General features: G+C 30.6%; 1 long non-coding RNA gene across 1 annotated transcript; it reads right to left on the bottom strand.

The window, feature by feature from the left end:
- Positions 1-559: 559 nt before the first annotated feature.
- LOC123769301 (uncharacterized) lies at positions 560-1,865 on the bottom strand. Its single transcript, XR_011225226.1, has 3 exons — positions 1,790-1,865; positions 1,308-1,523; positions 560-599 (listed from the first exon to the last, which is right to left on the bottom strand). It is a non-coding gene; the product is annotated as an uncharacterized lncRNA (long non-coding RNA).
- Positions 1,866-13,797: the final 11,932 nt, after the last annotated feature.

The raw sequence follows: 13,797 nt of genomic DNA, 5'->3' as shown, positions 1-13,797 counted from the left end.
GGTTCATATAGCCTCGGCTATCACCTCATTATGTCCGGTCGTGATGGTCAAGTGGATTAAGGCGTCTTGTACATACCAGTTGCGTTGCTTCTGGGAGTATGGGTTCGAGTCACTTCTGGGGTGTGAGTTTTCAGTTGCATATGTCCTGGGGACCATTCAGGCTTGTTCGCATTTGTGTTCCTCACGTGTTGCCCCAAAGAATGAGGTGATTTGGTAAAATGCTATGCCCAAGATAACTATCCGAGTGCCGGCGGTGGGGTGGTTCATATAGCCTCGGCTATCACCTCATTATGTCCGGTCGTGATGGTCAAGTGGATTAAGGCGTCTTGTACATACCAGTTGCGTTGCTTCTGGGAGTATGGGTTCGAGTCACTTCTGGGGTGTGAGTTTTCAGTTATATATATATATATATATATATATAGTAGATACTAGGTACTAAGATTATATTACATTACATTGTTCAAATAGGGACGTACCAGAATTCAATGATTTTGGTGTTTGTTCTGCAGCTGGTAAATATGTTTGAGCATATGTTGGTACACTAGTTGAGAAGTCAAAACTTTGAATGTGTGGAGGTGAAAGAGAAGCAGGCAGAAGGGCTGTTTGGCAGAAAATCAACCTTTTAGTATGGTAATTCCACAACACTTTATCTATTTTTAATTTGTAAACTATCTACATTTTTTTGCTATGACCATCGCTGCCCCTATCTCCACCGAACACCGGTGCATTTGCGGCTATGCAAGGGCAGACCAATATGGCAGCCATGGCCTAATCTGTCATAAGACACAGGGAAAGATTGCCAGATATGAAGCAGTCAATGACATTATCCAAAAAAGTTTGGCTAGTTTGGTTCAGATGTAATACAAACAAAGAGCAACGGTTTCAAGTTCAACAAACCAAAATGTAGGGCTGACAACAAAATTATTTTTGACCCAGAGGGTTATTAACACATGGAACTGCCTACCCATCAGAGCTGTAACTGCCAAAACTGTGCTGAATTTCTAAATATACCCAAAAAAAGATCATAAAGGCAAATGGGGGGAATTTCGACAAGCCGCGGGCTTCCTGTACTCTTCTAGGCTACTAGAGTTTGTGGCATTCAGGTAAATATCTGTTTTCAAAGGAGAAGTTGACTATAACCTTGGATTATATATAAACAAATTTTGAATAATAAAACACCAAAAACCTAAATAATTTTTAGTCTGAGGCAAAATGAAATCTACACTAGCAATTAAACCTATCATTATACTATGATATAGGAACACACAAACATGGGTCATGGAATAAATAACTAAATAAAAAATTACCTTCTGATAAGTTTGAACGTTGTGTTTGATTGATTTCAATAATCCTGCAGTAATTTTCTCCTTTTCCTTTCTTGTTTGAAGGCTTCAGATAATTTAGGTCCTCAATATTTAAACTTCGCTTCATATATTCACATTTTTTCTGGAGAGCCGAGTTTATTTTAAAATATTCACGATGAAGGTTCTCTTTAGCTAAAATTGCTAGTGTCTGGAGACCTTCTGTTAAAAAAATATACATTCTCAATAGGATACATTATAACTGTAGCAAGAGAAGCTACATTAAATGTTTTGATGTAATTGTCTAAACCAATAATCAAAGTGATAGAAATTATAATGGGATGATGGATTTCAAGCCAATTATGCTGAGCATAGAAAAAAAATCTGTTGTTATTGTTAAAACAAAGACTTACTGTATTACACAGGGTTGTAAACTTTGATATTAATGTATTATAAAGGCCATAATCAAATGATTTTATAAACAATACCATCATTATTGTCCGGAGTTATTCTTGGTACATCTGGTAAGTAAAGATAGTTTTCAGGAGCCAAGAACGAATCTGCCAAAAAAATATTGGACGTTGTACATTCCAATTTGTTACAATAGCCTAATACTGCATACTAATACAAATTAAAAAACAAATTGGAAATAATAGCTAGGCTAACCTAACACAATGACATAACATAACACATCTTTATTTGTAATTTTGTCAAAAGCTGATTAAATGTTTTTTTATCTGCTAGTATGCTGGCTGGGGTCGATCTTCCAGGCATATTTATTCTACTGACTTGTGGTCTTAATGCTGCTGCAGTAAAAGGATTTGTGACAGACATTGTACTGCTTTCTGTATCATCTACCTATTACAAATACAACTACAATTATTTATTCAGGTAAAGTACATACATACAAGGTAAGATACAAAAGTAGATGGATTTATAGATAGAGCTAGTACATACAATGCCTAAAGCCACTATTACGCAAAGTGTTTCGGGCAGGAAAAACACTAAGACTAAAACTTAATACTAAAAGAGATTAAAGTATAAATTGTGTTGAGAAAAAATAAGAAAAAAATGGAAAAAAAGGGAGGGGGGGGGGTGAAACATGGCAGAAAAAAAGTAAAATACAATTTGGTCAACAAACAGCATTGTTTTAAATAGAAGAGATGGGTTGACATTTTGGGGGTGAGGTAGGTTACATTGAGTTAATTAGCTAGTACTTAGTTTTTAACTTAAACTGGTTGGGAGAGGTACAGTCTTTAACATAATTGGGAAGGCCACATTCGAGGTCCCTTGATTTGTAAAGCATTTCTAGTTTAACTAAGTCGTACTCTTGGAATATCAAATAGGTATTTGTTTCTGGTGTGGTGCTCATGGGATCGGTTACAACCTTCTAGGAAGCTTATTATAAAAAACATAATTGATAAAAACAACATGCTGCATACTAAAAACGCATTAGAATGTGTATACCAATATGCAGTAAAATATATTCTTCCTACACATAACAAGCAAAACTTTAATACTGCAACAAGTTTTTGAAAATTATTTAACTAAACAGCAATGAAACATTTGCATTCTTTTCAATTAGTAAAATATTACATATGAAGGAATTATTTACATAAATGCCGAGAAAACTTTACATATCATGCCCAAATCTAGGATCTTCTTCTTCTTGATAGTAGGTGCAGTTTGCATGAAGGATTTGTTCTCCCGATGACTGCAAAATCTAGGATCGCGTGTGTTATTGTTTTTGAACGAATGATCACATGTTTACATTCATTGCGATGAAACTAACAAGTTTTAATTATATACAGCTTTTTATATCAACTGTTTTACTTAAATTATTTTCTGTTATAGGTTCTAAATATAACTAATATTTGCTTCTTTCTTATGCCATTTGTAATTAATGTCATAAAGCTTTATCATCTGAATGCACCAAACTGTGCCTTTTCATATTTCCAAACTGAAGTCGAACACCCGAAAATGAATATTTCCATGAAAACTGAATCACGTCCTACTATTTGGAGAATTGTTAGTTCTTTTTCATACTAATATGTCTAGTTTGTGTCATATAAGTATTCATCCCGATGGTTGGTAAATATTGGATGGTTGGAAACAGAAGGATAAAAGTCAAACATCCGTTAACTTTTCTTTTAAAGTACTGTATAGCTGGAAAATATCAGGCAAACCTTCGACAATCTGCCGATTTCCTTTCCTCTTCAAGGCTACTGTTGTTTTGTCTGTCACGGTAAACCTATGTAAAATCGGAAAATTTTTTCAACAGGACCCTGCACTAGAATTGATGTTGGGAGACGCTCTGCTTCGAGGCTGATGGATTAATATTTGACTGTTGGTCAGGACTTGAGCATTGTTAATTACAGTTACACTGTTGGAGCCCTAGACGGACAATGGTCGTCGTTCTTCTTTATGATAGGTTCAGTTTATTGTTTAGTCACGGGAGACATCTCCCGTCAGGCAGGGTACGATCACACCTCCACAGATCTCCAGTATCATCTACTGATACTGGTAATGGCTCAGAGAGGGCATCCACTTACGGGCTATTCACGGCTGTGCCACCTTTTGGGCGGCTTAATCTTCATCAATCACCAATCAATCAATCTATTGTTTAGTGGCCAGTATTATTCAGTTTATTGGCCAGTGCGTTGGCATCAGTTCTCATTGACGAACGAGCAAAAATTAGAAGGATTTAAATCGTAATATAAATAGTTATCTCATTCCTTCTTTCCTTTGAATGTCAGTGACTGTGCTTCTGCTATGCTTAATTGCCTCAAAAGCGGCCAATTTTCATGATACCTTAAATTATAAAGGCAAAATTTGGGCCGAGTATAAAAGTATAAGCAAAATTGACTGAGTATCCGCAAAAATTAAGAAAAGAAAACAGCACACCCGTTACATTAAAGAAAACGTATTCCTCGTTTCGGGGAGAATATTCTAGGGAGGCCAGCCGGTAACTGGAACAGCCCGGTAAGTGCATTTATGTACTAAATACGTAAGTATGAAAATGTACTTATTACACTTTAAATTACAACGTACTGTCTATTCGGAGGATGCGTTGAAATATTGCTAAATTCGATGATTTTTCGTACGAAACAAAATGCAAGAAAACTTGCTTAAAATGCAATATTATGCGAAATTCTGAGATTTGAAGGCCAAATCACATATCGTGATACTACATGAAATAGTATCGATATATTGGTAAAAATGAATATATTTACGTAGTATCAAACTACATGAAAAACGTGAAAAAAGTCACTATTTTACCATATTTGAGGATTTTAACTTCAAATCATAGAGCGAGGTTTCGTATTATTTAGATCCACGAAAAGACATCTGACAATGTTGTTTCCAATACAAATGATAAAAACCAATGTGTTTTTATTAGAATTAACTAAAATGTTCCTGATTTTCCGTTTATATTACCGATGAAAGATGTCCATGTACAACCGCTCTAATCCGGCTGAAACGTCGATATATGCAATAAAAACCGAACTTCTCCCCTTTTCAATATCATACTCAGTATTTTAACGAGAAAATATTAGTTGATTGAAAATGAAGTATTTAAGGTTATTACCTAATCAATTATGTGGTGCATCATTTTTATCGTATATATAATGAATTAACACCCATAAACTGAAAATTCACAAAAACGTGGAAAAACGGCAACATATTGCCTAATTCGACATATTTTGTTTAAATCACATAGAGGAAAAGGGGATGATAAACGTCAAAATATTGCTAAATTCGATGATTTTTCGTACTAAACAAAATGCAAGAAAACTTGCTTAAAATGCAATATTATGCGAAATTCTGAGATTTGAAGGCCAAATCACATATCGTGATACTACATGAAATAAAATCCAAATATTGGTAAAAATGAATATATTTACGTAATATCAAACTACATGAAAAACGTGAAAAAAGTCACTATTTAACCATATTTGAGGATTTTAACTTCAAATCATAGAGCGAGGTTTCGTATTATTTAGATCCAAGAAAAGACATATGACAATGTTGTTTCCAATACAAATGATAAAAATCGATGTGTTTTCATTAGAATTAACTAAAATGTTCCTGATTTTTCGTTTTTATTACCGACGAAAGATGTACACGAAAACCACTCTATTCCGGCTGAAACGTCGATATATGCAATAAAAACAAAACTTCTCTCCTTTTTAATATCTTACACAGTATTTTAACGAGAAACAAATAGTTGATTGAAAATGAAGTATTTAAGGTTACTATCTAATCAATTATGTGTTTGCATCATTTTTATCGTATATATAATGAATTAATAACAATAAACTGAAAATTCACAAAAACGTGGAAAAACGGTTAAAATATTGCCTAATTCGATGATAATTTGTTAAAATCACATAAAGGAAAAGGGGATGATAAATGTCAAAATATTGCTCAATTCGATGATTTTTTGTACGAAACAAAATGCAAGAAAACTTGCTTAAAATGCAATATTATGTGAAATTCTGAGATTTGAAGGCCAAATCACATATCGTGATACTACATGAAATAGTATCGAAATATTGGTAAAAATGAATATATTTACGTATTATCAAACTACATGAAAAACGTGAAAAAATTCACTATTTTACCATTTTTGAGGATTTTAACTTGAAATCATAGAGCGAGGTTTCGTATTATTTAGATCCAAGAAAAGACATATGACAATGTTGTTTCCAATACAAATGATAAAAATCAATGTGTTTTCATAAGAATTAACTAAAATGTTCTTGATTTTCCGTTTATATTACCGACAGAAGATGTACACGTAAAACCGCTCTAATCCGGCTGAAACGTCGATATATGCAATAAAAACCGAACTTCTCCCCTTTTCAATATCTTACTCAGTATTTTAACGAGAAACAAATATATGATTGAAAATGAAGTATTTAAGGTTATTATCTAATCAATTATGTGTTTGCATCATTTTTATCGTATAAATAATGAATTAATACCCATAGACTGAAAATTCACAAAAACGTGGAAAAACTGCAAAATATTCCTAATTCGATGATATTTTGTTTAAATCACATAAAGGAAAAAGGGATGATAAACGTCAAAATATTGCTAAATTCGATAATTTTTCGTATGAAACAAAATGCAAGAAAACTTGCTTAAAATGCAATATTATGCCAAATTCTGAGATTTGAAGGAGAAATCACATATCGTGATACTACATGAAATAGTATCGAAATATTGGTAAAAATGAATATATTTAAGTAATATCAAACTGCATGAAAAACGTGAAAAAAGTCACTATTTTACCATATTTGAGGATTTTAACTTCAAATCATAGAGCGAGGTTTCGTATTATTTAGATCCAAGAAAAGACATATGACAATGTTGTTTCCAATACAAATGATAAAAATCAAAGTGTTTTCATTAGAAATAACTAAAATGTTCCTGATTTTCCGTTTATATTACTGATGGAAGATGTACACGTACAACTGCTCTAATCCGGCTGAAACGTCGATATATGCAATAAAAACCGATCTTCTCCCCTTTTCAATATCTTACTCAGTATTTTAACGAGAAACAAATAGATGATTGAAAATGAAGTATTTAAGGTTATTATCTAATCAATTATGTGGTGCATCATTTTTATCGTATATATAATGAATTAATACCCATAAACTGAAAATTCACAAAAACGTGGAAAAACGGCAAAATATTGCCAAATTCGACATATTTTGTTTAAATCACATAGAGGAAAAGGGGATGATAAACGTCAAAATATTGCTAAATTCGATGATTTTTCGTACGAAACAAAATGCAAGAAAACTTGCTTAAAATGCAATATTATGCGAAATTCTGAGATTTGAAGCCAAATCACATATCTTGATACTACATGAAATAGTATCGAAATATTGGTAAAAATGAATATATTTACGTAATATCAAACTACATGAAAACGTGAAAAAAGTTACTATTTAACCATACTTGAGGATTTTAACTTCAAATCATAGAGCGAGGTTTCGTATTATTTAGATACAAGAAATGACATATGACAATGTTGTTTCCAATATAAATGATAAAAATCAATGTGTTTTCATTAGAATTAACTAAAATGTTCCTGATTTTCCGTTTATATTACCGATAAAAGATGTACACGAAAACCGCTCTATTCCGGCTGAAACGTCGATATATGCAATAAAAACAGAACTTCTCCCCTTTTCAATATCTTACTCAGTATTTTAACGAGAAACAAATAGTTGATTGAAAATTAAGTATTTAAGGTTATTATCTAATCAATTATGTGTTTGGATCATTTTTATCGTATATTTAATGAATTAATAACAATAAACTGAAAATTCACAAAAACGTGGAAAAACGGCAAAATATGGCCTAATTTGATGGTAATTTGTTAAAATCACATAAAGGAAAAGGGGATGATAAATGTCAAAATTTTGCTAAATTCGATGATTTTTCGTACGAAACAAAATGCAAGAAAACTTGCTTAAAATGCAATATTATGCGAAATTCTGAGATTTGAAGGCCAAATCACATATCGTGATACTACATGAAATAGTATCGAAATATTGGTAAAAATGAATATATTTACGTAATATCAAACTACATGAAAAACGTGAAAAAGTCACTATTTTACCATTTTTGAGGATTTTAACTTGAAATCATAGAGCGAGGTTTCGTATTATTTAGATCCAAGAAAAGACATATGACAATGTTGTTTCCAATACAAATGATAAAAATCAATGTGTTTTCATTAGAATTAACTAAAATGTTCTTGATTTTCCGTTTATATTACCGACGGAAGATGTACACGTAAAACCGCTCTAATCCGGCTGAAACGTCGATATATGCAATAAAAACCGAACTTCTCCCCTTTTCAATATCTTACTCAGTATTTTAACGAGAAACAAACAGATGATTGAAAATGAAGTTTTTAAGGTTATTATCTCATCAATTATGTGTTTGCATCATTTTTATCGTATATATAATAAATTAATACCCGTATACTGAAAATTCACAAAAACGTGGAAAAACGGCAAAATATTGCCTAATTCGACGATAATTTGTAAAAATCATATAAAGGAAAAGGGGATGATAAATGTCAAAATGTTGCTAAATTCGATGATTTTTCGTACGAAACAAAATGCAAGAAAACTTGCTTAAAATGCAATATTATGCGAAATTCTGAGATTTGAAGCCAAATCACATATCTTGATACTACATGAAATAGTATCGAAATATTGGTAAAAATGAATATATTTACGTAATATCAAACTACATGAAAACGTGAAAAAAGTTACTATTTAACCATATTTGAGGATTTTAACTTCAAATCATAGAGCGAGGTTTCGTATTATTTAGATCCAAGAAAAGACATATGACAATGTTGTTTCCAATACAAATGATAAAAACCAATGTGTTTTCATTAGAATTAACTAAAATGTTCCTGATTTTCCGTTTATACTACCGATGGAAGATGTACACGAAAACATCTCTATTCCGGCTGAAACGACGAAATATGCAATAAAAACAGAACTTCTCCCCTTTTCAATATCCTACTCAGTATTTCAACGAGAAACATATGGTTGATTGAAAATGAAGTATTTAAGGTTACTATCTAATCAATTATGTGTTTGCATCATTTTTATCGTATATTTAATGAATTAATAACAATAAACTGAAAATTCACAAAAACGTGGAAAAACGGTTAAAATATTGCCTAATTCGATGATAATTTGTTAAAATCACATAAAGGAAAAGGGGATGATAAATGTCAAAATATTGCTCAATTCGATGATTTTTTGTACGAAACAAAATGCAAGAAAACTTGCTTAAAATGCAATATTATGTGAAATTCTGAGATTTGAAGGCCAAATCACATATCGTGATACTACATGAAATAGTATCGAAATATTGGTAAAAATGAATATATTTACGTATTATCAAACTACATGAAAAACGTGAAAAAATTCACTATTTTACCATTTTTGAGGATTTTAACTTGAAATCATAGAGCGAGGTTTCGTATTATTTAGATCCAAGAAAAGACATATGACAATGTTGTTTCCAATACAAATGATAAAAATCAATGTGTTTTCATAAGAATTAACTAAAATGTTCTTGATTTTCCGTTTATATTACCGACAGAAGATGTACACGTAAAACCGCTCTAATCCGGCTGAAACGTCGATATATGCAATAAAAACCGAACTTCTCCCCTTTTCAATATCTTACTCAGTATTTTAACGAGAAACAAATATATGATTGAAAATGAAGTATTTAAGGTTATTATCTAATCAATTATGTGTTTGCATCATTTTTATCGTATAAATAATGAATTAATACCCATAGACTGAAAATTCACAAAAACGTGGAAAAACGGCAAAATATTGCCAAATTCGACATATTTTGTTTAAATCACATAGAGGAAAAGGGGATGATAAACGTCAAAATATTGCTAAATTCGATGATTTTTCGTACGAAACAAAATGCAAGAAAACTTGCTTAAAATGCAATATTATGCGAAATTCTGAGATTTGAAGCCAAATCACATATCTTGATACTACATGAAATAGTATCGAAATATTGGTAAAAATGAATATATTTACGTAATATCAAACTACATGAAAACGTGAAAAAAGTTACTATTTAACCATATTTGAGGATTTTAACTTCAAATCATAGAGCGAGGTTTCGTATTATTTAGATACAAGAAATGACATATGACAATGTTGTTTCCAATATAAATGATAAAAATCAATGTGTTTTCATTAGAATTAACTAAAATGTTCCTGATTTTCCGTTTATATTACCGATAAAAGATGTACACGAAAACCGCTCTATTCCGGCTGAAACGTCGATATATGCAATAAAAACAGAACTTCTCCCCTTTTCAATATCTTACTCAGTATTTTAACGAGAAACAAATAGTTGATTGAAAATTAAGTATTTAAGGTTATTATCTAATCAATTATGTGTTTAGATAATTTTTATCGTATATTTAATGAATTAATAACAATAAACTGAAAATTCACAAAAACGTGGAAAAACGGCAAAATATGGCCTAATTTGATGGTAATTTGTTAAAATCACATAAAGGAAAAGGGGATGATAAATGTCAAAATTTTGCTAAATTCGATGATTTTTCGTACGAAACAAAATGCAAGAAAACTTGCTTAAAATGCAATATTATGCGAAATTCTGAGATTTGAAGGCCAAATCACATATCGTGATACTACATGAAATAGTATCGAAATATTGGTAAAAATGAATATATTTACGTAATATCAAAATACATGAAAAACTTGAAAAAGTCACTATTTTACCATTTTTGAGGATTTTAACTTGAAATCATAGAGCGAGGTTTCGTATTATTTAGATCCAAGAAAAGACATATGACAATGTTGTTTCCAATACAAATGATAAAAATCAATGTGTTTTCATTAGAATTAACTAAAATGTTCTTGATTTTCCGTTTATATTACCGACGGAAGATGTACACGTAAAACCGCTCTAATCCGGCTGAAACGTCGATATATGCAATAAAAACCGAACTTCTCCCCTTTTCAATATCTTACTCAGTATTTTAACGAGAAACAAACAGATGATTGAAAATGAAGTTTTTAAGGTTATTATCTCATCAATTATGTGTTTGCATCATTTTTATCGTATATATAATAAATTAATACCCGTATACTGAAAATTAACAAAAACGTGGAAAAACGGCAAAATATTGCCTAATTCGATGATAATTTGTAAAAATCATATAAAGGAAAAGGGGATGATAAATGTCAAAATGTTGCTAAATTCGATGATTTTTCGTACGAAACAAAATGCAAGAAAACTTGCTTAAAATGCAATATTATGCGAAATTCTGAGATTTGAAGCCAAATCACATATCTTGATACTACATGAAATAGTATCGAAATATTGGTAAAAATGAATATATTTACGTAATATCAAACTACATGAAAACGTGAAAAAAGTTACTATTTAACCATATTTGAGGATTTTAACTTCAAATCATAGAGCGAGGTTTCGTATTATTTAGATACAAGAAATGACATATGACAATGTTGTTTCCAATATAAATATTAAAAATCAATGTGTTTTCATTAGAATTAACTAAAATGTTCCTGATTTTCCGTTTATATTACCGATAAAAGATGTACACGAAAACCGCTCTATTCCGGCTGAAACGTCGATATATGCAATAAAAACAGAACTTCTCCCCTTTTCAATATCTTACTCAGTATTTTAACGAGAAACAAATAGTTGATTGAAAATTAAGTATTTAAGGTTATTATCTAATCAATTATGTGTTTGGATCATTTTTATCGTATATTTAATGAATTAATAACAATAAACTGAAAATTCACAAAAACGTGGAAAAACGGCAAAATATGGCCTAATTTGATGGTAATTTGTTAAAATCACATAAAGGAAAAGGGGATGATAAATGTCAAAATTTTGCTAAATTCGATGATTTTTCGTACGAAACAAAATGCAAGAAAACTTGCTTAAAATGCAATATTATGCGAAATTCTGAGATTTGAAGGCCAAATCACTTATCGTGATACTACATGAAATAGTATCGAAATATTGGTAAAAACGAATATATTTACGTAGTATCAAACTACATGAAAAACGTGAAAAAAGTCACTATTTTACCATTTTTGAGAATTTTAACTTCAAATCATAGAGCGAGGTTTCGTATTATTTAGATCCAAGAAAAGCCATATGACAATGTTGTTTCCAATACAAATGATAAAAATCAATGTGTTTTCATTAGAATTAACTAAAATGTTCCTGATTTTCCGTTTATATTACCGATGGAAGATGTACACGAAAACCGCTCTATTCGGGATGAAACGTCGATATATGCAATAAAAACCGAACTTATGCCCTTTTCAATATCTTACTCAGTATTTTAACGAGAAACAAATAGTTGATTAAAAATGAAGTATTTAAGGTTATTATCTAATCAGTTATGTGTTTGCATCCTTTTTAGCGTATATATAATGAATTAATACCAATAAACTGAGAATTCACAAAAACGTGGAAAAACGGCAAAATATTGCCTAATTCGATGATATTTTGTTTATATCTCATAAAGGAAAAGTCCATGATAAACGTCAAAATATTGCTAAATTCGATTATTTTTCGTACGAAACAAATTGCAAGAAATCTTGCTTAAAATGCAATATTATGCGAAATTCTGAGATTTGAAGGCCAAATCATATATCGTGATACTACATGAAATAGTATCGAAATATTGGTAAAAATGAATATATTTACGTAATATCAAACTACATGAAAAACGTGAAAAAGTCACTATTTAACCATATTTGAGGATTTTAACTTCAAATCATAAAGCGAGGTTTCGTATTATTTAGATCCAAGAAAAGACATATGACAATGTTGTTTCCAATACAAATGATAAAAATCGATGTGTTTTCATTAGAATTAACTAAAATGTTCCTGATTTTCCGTTTTTATTACCGATGGAAGATATACACGTAAAACCGCTCTAATCCTGCTTAAACGTCGATATATGCAATAAAAACCGAACTTCTCCCGTTTTCAATATCTTACTCAGTATTTTAACGAGAAACAAATAGATGATTGAAAATGAAGTATTTAAGGTTATTATCTAATCAATTATGTGTTTGCATCATTTTTATCGTATATTTAATGAATTAATAACAATAAACTGAAAATTCACAAAAACGTGGAAAAACTGCTAAATATTGCCTAATTCGATGATAATTTGTTTAAATCACATAAAGGAAAAGGGGATGATAAACGTCAAAATATTGCTAAATTCGATGATTTTTCGTACGAAACAAAATGCAAGAAAACTTGCTTAAAATGCAATATTATGCGAAATTCTGAGATTTGAAGGCCAAATCACATATCGTGATACTACATGAAATAGTATCGAAATATTTGTAAAAATGAATATATTTATGTAATATGAAACTACATGAAAAACCTGAAAAAAGTCTCTATTTAACCATATTTGAGGATTTTAACTTCAAATCATAGAGCGAGGTTTCGTATTATTTAGATCCAAGAAAAGACATATGACAATGTTGTTTCCAATACAAATGATAAAAACCAATGTGTTTTCATTAGAATTAACTAAAATGTTCCTGATTTTCCGTTTATACTACCGATGGAAGATGTACACGAAAACATCTCTATTCCGGCTGAAACGACGAAATATGCAATAAAAACAGAACTTCTCCCCTTTTCAATATCCTACTCAGTATTTCAACGAGAAACATATGGTTGATTGAAAATGAAGTATTTAAGGTTAATTTCTAATCAATTATGTGTTTGCATCATTTTTATCGTATATTTAATGAATTAATAACAATAAACTGAAAATTCACAAAAACGTGGAAAAACGGCAAAATATTGCCTAATTCGATGATATTTTGTTTAAATCTCATAAAGGAAAAGGCGATGATAAACGTCAAAATATTGC

The sequence above is a fragment of the Procambarus clarkii genome, chromosome 82 (genome assembly GCF_040958095.1).
Source record: "Procambarus clarkii isolate CNS0578487 chromosome 82, FALCON_Pclarkii_2.0, whole genome shotgun sequence".
Taxonomy (NCBI): domain Eukaryota; kingdom Metazoa; phylum Arthropoda; class Malacostraca; order Decapoda; family Cambaridae; genus Procambarus; species Procambarus clarkii.
Note: the sequence above shows the minus strand (reverse complement) of the source record. Positions and strands in the feature narration are given on the sequence as shown.